An 11,561-nucleotide genomic window follows, 5' to 3' on the forward strand; every position below is an offset into this window, starting at 1 on the left:
AACAATTGATCATTGATCTCTTAGCCGTGTGCGATGCCCCCTCCATCATATGCCACCTCGGTAATATCGTAGCGGTGCTTAGGCGAAGCCTTGCGTCGGTAGCATCATCAACACTGTCATTACGCCGTCGTGCTGACGGAACTCTCCCACAAAGCTCTACTAGATCGGAGTTCCTGGGACGTCATCGAGCTGAACGTGTGCTGAACTCGGAGGTGCCGTACGTTTGGTACTTGGATCGGTCGGATCATGAAGACGTACGACTACATCAACCGTGTTGTGCCAACGCTTCTGCTTTCGGTCTACGAGGGTACATGGACAACACTCTCCCCTCTCGTTGTCATGCATCACCATGATCTTGCGTGTGCATAGGATTTTTTTTAAAATTACTACATTCCCCAATAGTGGCATCCGAGCCAGGTTTTATGCGTAGATGTTGTATGCACGAGTAGAACAAAAGTGAGTTGTGGGCAATACAAGTCATACTTCTTACCAGCATGTCATACTTTGGTTCGGCGATATTTTTGGATGAAGCGGCCCGGACCGACATTACGCGTACGCTTACGCGAGACTGGTTCTACCGACGTGCTTTGCACATAGGTGGCTGGCGGGTGTCCGTTTCTCCAACTTTAGTTGAACCGAGTGTGGCTATGCCCGGTCCTTGAGAAGGTTAAAACATCACTAACTTGTTGAACTATCATTGTGGTTTTGATGCGTAGGTAAGAACGGTTCTTGCTCAGCACATAGCAGCCACGTAAAACTTGCAACAACAAAGTAGAGGACGTCTAACTTGCTTTTGCAGGGCATGTTGTGATGTGATATGGTCAAGACATGATGCTAAATTTTATTGTATGAGATGATCATATTTTGTAACAGAGTTATCGGCAACTGGCAGGAGCCATATGGTTGTCGCTTTATTGTATGCAATGCAATCGCCCTGTAATTGCTTTACTTTATCACTAAGCAGTAGCGATAGTCGTAGAAGCAATAGTTGGCGAGACGAGAACGATGCTACGCTGGAGATCAAGGTGTCGCGCCGGTGACGATGGTGATCATGACAGTGCTTTGGAGATGGAGATCACAAGCACAAGATGATGATGGCCATATCATATCACTTATATTGACTGCATGTGATGTTTATCTTTTATGCATCTTATTTTGCTTACATCAACAGCAACATTATAAGATGATCTCTCACTAAATTTCAACGTATAAGTGTTCTCCCTGAGTATGCACCGTTGCAAAAATTCTTCGTGCTGAGACACCACGTGATGATCGGGTGTGATAGGCTCTACGTTGAAATACAACGGGTGCAAAACAGTTGCACATGCGGAATACTCAGGTTAAACTTGACGAGCCTAGCATATGCAGATATCGCCTCAGAACACATAGACCGAAAGGTCGAGTGTGAATCATGTAGTAGATATGATCAACATAGTGATGTTCACCATTGAAAACTACTCCATCTCACGTGATGATCGGACATGGTTTAGTTGATTTGGATCACGTGATCACTTAGATGATTAGAGGGATGTCTATCTAAGTGGGAGTTCTTAAGTAATATGATTAAATAAACTTTAATTTATCATGAACTTAGTCCTGGTAGTATTTTGCAAATAATGTTATAGATAAATAGCTTGCGTTGTTGCTTCCCTATGTTTTATATGTGTTCCTAGAGAAAACTAAGTCGAAAGATGATAGTAGCAATGATACAGACTGGGTCCGTGATCTGAGGTTTATCCTTGTTGCTGCACAGAAGAATTATGTCCTTGATGCACTGCTAGGTGATAGACCTATTACAAGAGCAGATGCAGACGTTATGAACGTTTGGCTAGCTCAATATGATTACTACTTGATAGTTTAGTGCACCATGCTTAACGGCTTAGAATTGGGACTTCAAAGACATTTTGAACGTCATGGACCATAAGAGATGTTCCAGGAGTTGAAGTTAATATTTCAAGCAAATACCCGAGTTGAGAGATATGAAGTCTCTAACAAGTTCTATAGCTAAAAGATGGAGGAGAATAGTTCAAGCAGTGAGCACGTGCTCAGATTGTCTGGGTACTACAATCGCTTGAATCAAGTGGGAGTTAATCTTCCAGATAAAATAGTGATTGACAGAGTTCTCTAGTCACCATCACCAAGTTAATAGAACTTCGTGATGAACTATAGTATGCAAGGGATGACGAAAACGATTCTTGAGCTCTTCGTGATGCTAAAATCGACGAAGGTAGAAATCAAGAAAGAGCATCAAGTGTTGATGATTGACAAGACCACTAGTTTCAAGAAAAGGGCAAAGGGAAAGAAAGGGAACTTCAAGTAGAATGGCAAGCAAGTTGTCACTCCCGTGAAGGAGCCCAAAGTTGGACCAAAGCCTGAAACTGAGTGCTTCTACTGCAAAGGAAATGATCACTAGAAGCAGAAATACCCTGAATATTTGGTAGATAAGAAGGATGGCAAAGTGAACAAGGATATATTTGATGTGTACCTTACTAGTGTTTATAGTAACCCCTGGGTATTTGATACTTGTTTGGTTGCTAAGATTAGTAACTCGAAATAGGAGTTACAGAATAAACATAGACTAGTTGAGGGTGAAGTGACGATGTGTGTTGGAAGTGGCTCCAAGATTGATATAATCATCATCGCACACTCCCTATATTTTCGAGTTTAGTGTTGAACTTAAATAAATGTTATTTGGTGTTTGCGTTGAGCATAAATATGATTAGATCATGTTTATTGCAACACGATTATTCATCTAAAACAGAGAATAAATGTTATTCTGTTTACATGAATAAAACCTTCTATGGTCATACACCCAATGTTAATGGTTTATTGAATCTTGATCATAGTGATACACATATTCATAATATTGATGCCAAAAGATGCAAAGTTGATGATGATAGTGCAATATATTTATGGCACTGCCATTTGGGTCATATCGGTGTAAAGCCCATGAAGAAACTCCATAAAGATGGACTTTTGGAATCACTTGATGCTTGCGAACCGTGCCTTTTGGGCAAAGATGACTAAAACTCCGTTCTCCGGAACAATGGAACAAGCTACTGACTTGTTGGAAATAATACATACCGATGTATGCAGTCCAATGAGTGTTGATGCTCATGGCGGGTATCGTTATTTTCTGACCTTCACAGAAGATTTGAGCAGATATGAGTATATCTACTTAATGATGCACAAGTCTGAAACATTTGAAAAGTTCAAAGAATTTCAGAGTGAAGTGGAAAATCATCCTAACAAGAAAATAGAGTTTCTACGATCTGATCGCGGAGATGAATATTTGAGTTACGAGTTTGGTCTTCATTTGAAACAATGTGAAATAGTTTCGCAACTCATGCCACCTGGAACACCACAACATAATGGTGTGTCCGAACGTCATAACCGTACTTTATTAGATATGGTGCAATCTATGATGTCTCTTACCGATTTACCACTATCGTTATGGGGTTATGGATTAGAGACAACTGCATTCACGTTAAATAGGGCACCATCTAAGTCCGTTTTGGCAAAAAACCCAAGTTGTCGTTTCTTAAAGTTTGGGGTTGCGATGCTTATGTGAAAAAGTTTCATCCTGATAAGCTCAAACCCAAATCGGAGAAATGTGTCTTCATAAGATACCCAAAGGAGACTATTGGGTACACCTTCTATCACAGATCCGAAGGCAAGACTTTTGTTGCTAAATTTGGATCCTTTCTAGAGAAGGAGTTTCTCTCAAAAAAAGTGAGTGGAAGGAAAGTAGACTACTGAAATCTGGCACTTTGCCATCTGCCATGGCAGATGGCAAAGGCATGGTCGGCAGATGGCAAAGGCTTTGCCATCTGCCATCAGATGGCAAACAGTTTGTCTGAAACCCTGCTGGCAAACGCTTCTTTGCCGTCTGCTGGCTGAGGGCAAAGAGCCTGTGCCTTTGCCATCAGCTGGCAGATGGCAAAGCCTCTTAACGGGGTTAGCCCCGTTAGAAGGCTAACGGCATACTTTGCTGTCTGCCAGCAGATGGCAAAGGCTTCAGGCTCTTTGCCTTCTGCCAGCAGATGGCAAAGAGCTTTGCCATCTAGGCCAGCCCAAATTTTACATGTAGATGACACATGGCCTCTTTGCCATCTGCCAGCAGATGGCAAAGTGCCTATATTGCCCCATTTAATTTTGTTTTTTCTTATATCAATTCATTTTCACAGAAAATCAAACACAAATATATTTATGTGACCAATATAGCATATTCAACACATATTACCAATAGTCATGAACACATATATATCGAACACATATCCAACACATGTTACCAATAGTAGCAAGTTTCATCCATACATATACATAGTTTCATCAATATTACACAGTTTCATCATAGGTAGCAAGTTTCACAAAGTCAAAACAAAAACTAAAGACAAGCACTCCATCAACCCAAGCTTCCATGATCTGAAGCAAATCTACAAAATGGGAAAGAAGAAAGTTAGAAGAAGAAGACTAGAAGAAGAAGATTATTATGATGCAACTAAAATGTGAAGATTATTATGATGCAACTTATATGCAAATGCTTACTATCACCGGAGCAACATACGCACATTCCTACTGAAAGTAAATTCCATATAGTATGAACTACAACGTGCATGGTTGCATACCCGGTTTGACAAAAGCTCCTTGATTGAGAAGCACATATCCACTGCCTCTCTGTTAGGAGAGAACCATTTTAGTTTTATGGAGGTAAAACCAAAAACAACATATAGGCATCTTTGTATATGATTGAACTCTTAACACACATTTCTACATGTTGTAATTAGAAGAATAAAAATACAGTGGTAACTCATGCCAGGTAGTAAAATTGTAGACCCTCCCGTTTAGTATGAGTTTTTTTACCATTTTGAGAGAGAGAGAGAGAGAGAGTACCTCAGAAATCGCAGAACAGCACGCAACATGGTGTGCACCGGCCGACGTTTGCGACATGGCCATTAGCAACAACAATCATATTAAAACTTTGAAAGCCATGAAATATAATTTCGAAAACTAATTCAGGGTTGCTTTTCGCAGTGAAAACTATGCTCATTGCTCTCGACAGAGAACATGTGGAAGATGAAAAATACGTCCACACACATTGGCAATTGCGACGACGCCAACCAGCTTTTATTCAAGACATGCTTCTGTAGTAATATTTAGACAAAGGAAAAAACAATAGACATCACTTGCATAAATTTTGTATGGGGCAATGAAACAAAATGCTAGTAAAAGATGCTCCTGAATCATATGTATATAGAAGGGGTGGGTGTGCATATACGTACGTACAAAACTATTAGTACTGGATTAATTGTAACTTTCTTACATATGGATGTAGCTTGAAAGATTGGATGTGGAGCTACCAAGCAAAGAAAGGCGTTGATGACAAACGGACTTGCTGTAGGCAGCCTCCGATTTTTTGTTCAATCGGAGAGAGTAATAAAGACAGCTACTAAAAACAATTCAAACACACGTATGAATATTTTTACAAAAATAGACAAAAATAACATATAACTAACGCAGAAGTAACACTTTTCTCATAAAGGAAGGAATGCAGAATTAACAAAACAAACGCTGCAACCACAACATTTTTCAGTGACAATTTACTCGCTGCATCTATCAAGGATGAAAATGATACAATAGGCATATGGTACAACTACAGTCCGGTACACAGAGGTAAATGCTAATTATTTTCTCTCTAGGGCATAAGCCAACAATAATGAACGGCAATAGTGCTGCTGTACTTGGGTGCTCGCGATAAAATTACATCTATTGGCAGCAAGGACACAAATAAATAGAACTTGCCGGAGTGCATTACTTGTATTAGGAATTTAAACAGAGATCATCCACCTAAATACTGAAAGTAAAGTGGCAGCTCTAAACTATTGGAAATGCTAGTTTACAGAATTTTGAAGCTCACCTTGCAGATAAAAAGAATAACCTGACGATATAATTACTCATGCATGAGCTTTTACATGGTCAAGCATGTCAAGCATACAAGCTTTCTCTAAAGGTATTTACAGATTTGTACTTCGGTTATCCGGAACTTTAATTATGTGCATGAAACTTATCTCCGTGCAACAATGAGCTGCTCGTATGTGTTGGAGCACAGAACAACAACAACCAACAATTATAGAAGAGAACCTAATGATCTATTTACTATTGTGATCCAAATTCTGAGCATAGGCAAGAAAAAATATAGAAGTATAAGCAGAGATCCATGCTGTTGTTCGACATATAGCTATAGATGAGTATCCGCTCATCGCATTCACTGGAGGACACAAGGAGCCGACTGGCAGCACGCGTTCGAAACCGGCGGCACGAGCGTCTAGCTCACTTTCAACCCACTGTCGCATGAGATCATCTACCACTCCAGCCTCCAGGGATTTCGGCTCTCGTGAGCAGGGCCAGTCAAGAAATTTCGGGGAACCAGGGATTTCGGCTCTCCTGAGCAGGGCCAGTCAAGAAATTTTTCACAGGTTGTTTTTAACAGTAACTAAAGCTAATTATTCAGAATTACAAGCAGTTGCATCTGTTCTAAAAAAGTGTCAATAGCTCATTTCTATGACTCCATCAAGTCATTAGCAGATGGATACATTCTAGATGACATCTTGGTAAATTAAGAGCAGTCTTGTTAGTTACTGGAGCAAGGCATGGAATTAGCACACAAGCATATGATAGAAGAAACTAAGAACGCTGCTGATTGAACTAAAAAAATGCAAAGGAGGGCACGGAACCAGGCACCTGAATCACGTAGATGGCTAGAAAAGAAAATTAGAAATTGCAAGATCTTGTTGCTGCTTACAGTTCACGGACAAAAATCTGGGTTCCTCTTTTCTAACTCCGATCAACACGAGCAATCAGAGTGCCTGACACAGCGATGTAGGAGGATGACCTTCATGCAAGACCTTGCCTTCACAAACAAATGAACAATCAGAAAAGCCTGTAAAAGGAGAGACGGGATTTGCAAACTGCATTATGTTCTGGGGACCTTGCCTTCACGAGCAATCAGAGTACTAAGTGGGGAATCAAAGGAAATGTTAAGTACCAAAACCTTTCGAAAACAATTTTATCTCTGGAAGATTTTCAGTAACATACAATTTGCAAACTGTTGTTCCATTCAAAGTATCTTCGCATGATGAGATTAGGCTTTTAGGCATGGTTCTGTCAATGTGAAATGTATAGGAAAAAAAATTAAAGCCATGCCTTTGGCTAATGCAGCAAGGCAGAATAAGAATACATACAATGCAGGATAACTAAAGACTTGGCACGTACTTAGATTATACTGCAACTTCAAAATCATGTACATAGGAAACATCAACTAAATCCATCACCTAACATTGACTGACATAGAAAAAACCCTATAAATTTGAGCCTTGTATAATAATTAACGTGAACTGCAACTAATTGAACCATGTTTTACTTACCGTTAGCACATGTCAAATGGTGTGTATAAGCTTGGATAAAATTAACTGATATGGTACCGATGAACATAACATACAGTGAGGATTACAATCTAATATCTTCTTGATGAGCTTCTTTGTCTTGTCGATAACCAAGATGGGAAACCGGAGCTTACTTTGTATATATGCATGAACAAGCAGGTTATCTTTCAGGCACTTACTTATTTTTCGCGCAAAAAAGGAACTTACATTTGGCAAAAGAAAAGTAGTACAAGTTATTCACCGTCTTGTAAAGCGGATGAGATTTTAATCTTCGAACAGAATGACGACAAAAAAATCACCCTACATGACCACGGATCCGCCTTGGCACCATCAGAACCCTTGTTATTTTTAACTTGTACATCGAAGAAACTAATGAAAAATTGAACAAAATATTCACTTGGGTGAAAATAAGTACATAGCTAATTCAAGGCATGGATGCAAATTAAGAACCTCGGGAGCAACATAATTGGGAGTTCCACAAATCGTATGTAGTAGCCAATCCTCCTGAAAGATAGCAGAAAGATATGCAAAAATAATCAGCAGATTGTATTGGCTAATTTGAGATAGGGATTGCTATTAGATAAATAGCAAAACGTAAAATAAAGCCAAAAGCGCTGGAAAAATCACTCATGAATTTTTTTCTAGAACATGCTGCTTGAGTTGGTAATCAGTTGGTAATCATTCTTGGTGATTTATCCGATATACTGATGAATCATCCTTTGCAGTGCATGACTTGAATGGATTTCTGAATTCCAAACAGTATGCTGTCGTGGTGTTTGATTAGTGTCTTCTGTGAATCTGTACCAAAACAGACTAGACAGCAGACCAAGGCCATGAATCGGTTGATTCAACAGGGAAGGAAGGGACAGCAGGTTATAAAACGAGCTTGGGGATTAACTGGCCTGAAACTTAAACAGGGCCGCCCTGACGATGGACTCAAGCTCCAGGTTTGCTCGCCTAGCACGTCCTAATTACATTGGCTCTTGTCAAAATGTCTAGCAGATGGATAATGAATTCATTATGTGATGCCACATAGATATTCAAAGTCATAGTCCTGCATGTATGCACGTACCTCTTCCTAATGGCATGATGTAGTCTTACTTGATCTGCAACTTTTGCTACTAGCCTAATGAAGAGCCTTTTATACATCCTTGCAGATAAAAAATGAATTGAATTATGAGCATCAGACAACTACGATCAATTTCCCGGTTATACCTGAAATAAAAGTGGCCGACCAAATGAAAGGAGGGATGCTTTCCTTGATGTGAGATTGTATAGATTATCTTACTTGATCTGCAATATTTCTTTGGATTTCTTTTTTATGAAAGACACATGACACATAGTTTGCTGGATGGGTCTAAGATAAATATTTTAGTTATAGGAGGATATTTTGAACGAGTAGTAGTATTACCACCATTTACTTGGTCTGTTGTGCTTTCGGTAGAGCTTTCATATTTCAACACAAAAACAACAATTCAAGTTGGGACCAGAATCGCACAAACATCAAGCTCAAAGGAAATATTAGTTGGGAGTGATCAAGTATTCATTTTCTTAGTGATCTAATAGGTCTTATATTTGTTTAGAGAGGGAGTATGTTTCTAGATAGCCGTCAATTCCAATGTTTCGTTTATTTACTGTCTGAATATGAAGAAGATAGGTTTGCAATGTAGCTTTTTACATGATAATGTAACAAACATTTATGTCTTATAACTGCAAACATTTTTTTTAGTCCGTCACCGAGCAAATGTTTGGGAGTTGGAAATTATTTGGATACACATGATCTCAGCAAAGAAAGATTCACACATACTGCAACCAAAGGAGCTCCTTCACTCTCTATGCACCTAGAGAAATTATCCTTAATTACGAGCAGTACCCTATATTTAGTTGTGGTTCTAACATAGTAGAGATGTGGTTAGAATACCTACTGCTCTGAACTATTAAGTGGTTTGCACAAATCACCGATTCCCTCGTGCAGTGTACAATGTGATATTGATCATCATAGGATCAAACTTAATACAGGAAGTACGCACTTAATTGTTTCTGAACTATACTACTTTGTATGTTCATTCTCCTTTCCTTTTAAATCTCTAATTTAGTTGCAAGTATTTTATTTGTTATCATTTGGCTTCTTAATAAGAAATTTAGCAAGCAACTACTCGACTGATGAAAGAGATGTTGACCATTTTTGCTGCAGTGAGGTGCATTCTCGATCATGTTAATAATCTGTGAGTGCCTGGTTGAGTCTCGGAGAGAGAGAGAGAGAGAGATCGTACCGGATCCAAAGCAACAGGAGCCAAGCTGCGAGAAATCCATGAACGGTGGCTCAGATCCCGCGCCAGCCCGACCAGCCCCTCGAACGGTACACATCAAGGGCCCCGCCTCTCGGTCCACAGCCCGCGCCGCCGCGGACATCCCGAGCCCCGTGGAGTGCGCCGCCGGCCGCAGGCGCCGCGACGGTGGTGGTCCCGCTCATGGAGTCGTCCATGGCCGCCGCCGCGTGCATCTCCTCATTGACCCCGACTATCGACCACCGGAACGCGAAGAGGAGGGAGGGGCTCACGACGCAGCAGGGCTGGCCGATGGAGGAGTAGCAACAGGGCGGCGGCGGGGCTCCTAGGGCGCAGAAGGAGGAGGAGGAGGTGGGAGGGAGCGGCGACGGGTGAGGAAGGAAGGAGCAAGGAAGGAAGGAGTGTGCGGATGAGATGTGAACGTAGTATTTTTTTTACCTGGATGGGTGGGCAGAGAGGGAGGGGATAACCCCACAGTTTTTTATTTACCTAGAAAAAAATAACCCCATCTCTTTGCTATCTGCTGGCAGATGGCAAAGAGGTGGGGCTGGTACGCCGTTACACTCGTGACGGCCACAGGATTTGCCAACCTCTTTTCCATCTGCTGGCAGATGGCAAAGATTATTTGCCATCCACTAGCAGATGGCAAAGAATTGGCTGATGGCAACCATGTTCTTTGCCGTCTGTCAGTTCTTTGCCATCTGTTTTTTATAAGCAGATGGCAAAGACGTTCTTTGCCATCAGCTGGCAGATGGCAAAGAGCTGGCTGATGGCAAATTCCCTGTTTCCAGTAGTGGTAGAACTTGATGAGGTAACTGTACCTGCTCCCTTATTGGAAAGTAGTTCATTACAGAAACCGGTTCCTATGACGCCTACACCTCTATTTTTTATAAGCAGATGGCAAAGACGTTCTTTGCCATCAGCTGGCAGATGGCAAAGAATCTTTGCCGTCTGCTGGCAGATGGCAAAGAGGTGGGGCTGGTACGCCGTTACACTCGTGACAACCACAGGATTTGCCAACCTCTTTTCCATCTGCTGGCAGATGGCAAAGATTATTTGCCATCCACTAGCAGATGGCAAAGAATTGGCTGATGGCAACCATGTTCTTTGCCGTCTGTCAGTTCTTTGACATCTGTTTTTTATAAGCAGATGGCAAAGACGTTCTTTGCCATCAACTGGCAAATGGCAAAGAGCTAGCTGATGGCAAATTCCCTGTTTCCAGTAGTGGTAGAACTTGATGAGGTAACTGTACCTGCTCCCTTATTGGAAAGTAGTTCATTACAGAAACCGGTTCCTGTGACGCCTACACCAATTAGTGAGGAAGTTAATGATATTGATCATGAAACTTCAGATCAAGTTACTACCGAACCTCGTAGGTCAACCAGAGTAAGATCCGCACCATAGTGGTACGGTAATCCTATTCTGGAGGTCATGTTACTTGACCATGGTGAACCTACGAATTATGAGGAAGCGATGATGAGCCCACATTTCGCAAAATGGCTTGAGGCCATGAAATCTGAGATGGGATCCATGTATGAGAACAAAGTATGGACTTTGGTTGACTTACCCGATGCTCGGCAAGCCATAGAAAATAAATGGATCTTCAAGAGGAACACAAACGTTGATAGTAGTGTTACTATCTACAAAGCTAGAATTGTCGCAAAAGGTTTTCGACAAGTTCAAAGGTGTTGACTATGATGAGAGTTTCTCACTCGTATCTATGCTTAAGTCTGTCCGAATCATGTTAGCAATTGCCGCATTTTATGAAATCTGGCAAATGGATAAACAAAACTGCATTCCTTAATGGATTTATTAAAGAAGAGTTGTATAT

The 11,561-nt window shown here is 40.9% G+C and overlaps 1 long non-coding RNA gene across 5 annotated transcripts; it reads right to left on the reverse strand.

The window, feature by feature from the left end:
• Positions 1-4,376: 4,376 nt before the first annotated feature.
• On the reverse strand, positions 4,377-10,143 carry LOC123111323 (uncharacterized). 5 transcript variants are annotated; one of them, XR_006454371.1, is made up of 4 exons: positions 9,716-10,143; positions 4,894-7,946; positions 4,629-4,677; positions 4,377-4,436 (listed from the first exon to the last, which is right to left on the reverse strand). It is a non-coding gene; the product is annotated as an uncharacterized lncRNA (long non-coding RNA). The 5 variants fall into 5 exon arrangements; XR_006454375.1 differs by lacking the exon at positions 4,629-4,677 and having other exon boundaries at positions 4,378-4,436; XR_006454372.1 differs by having other exon boundaries at positions 4,400-4,436; positions 4,629-7,946.
• Positions 10,144-11,561: the final 1,418 nt, after the last annotated feature.

Source organism: Triticum aestivum, chromosome 5B, assembly GCF_018294505.1.
Source record: "Triticum aestivum cultivar Chinese Spring chromosome 5B, IWGSC CS RefSeq v2.1, whole genome shotgun sequence".
Classification (NCBI taxonomy): Eukaryota; Viridiplantae; Streptophyta; class Magnoliopsida; order Poales; family Poaceae; genus Triticum; species Triticum aestivum.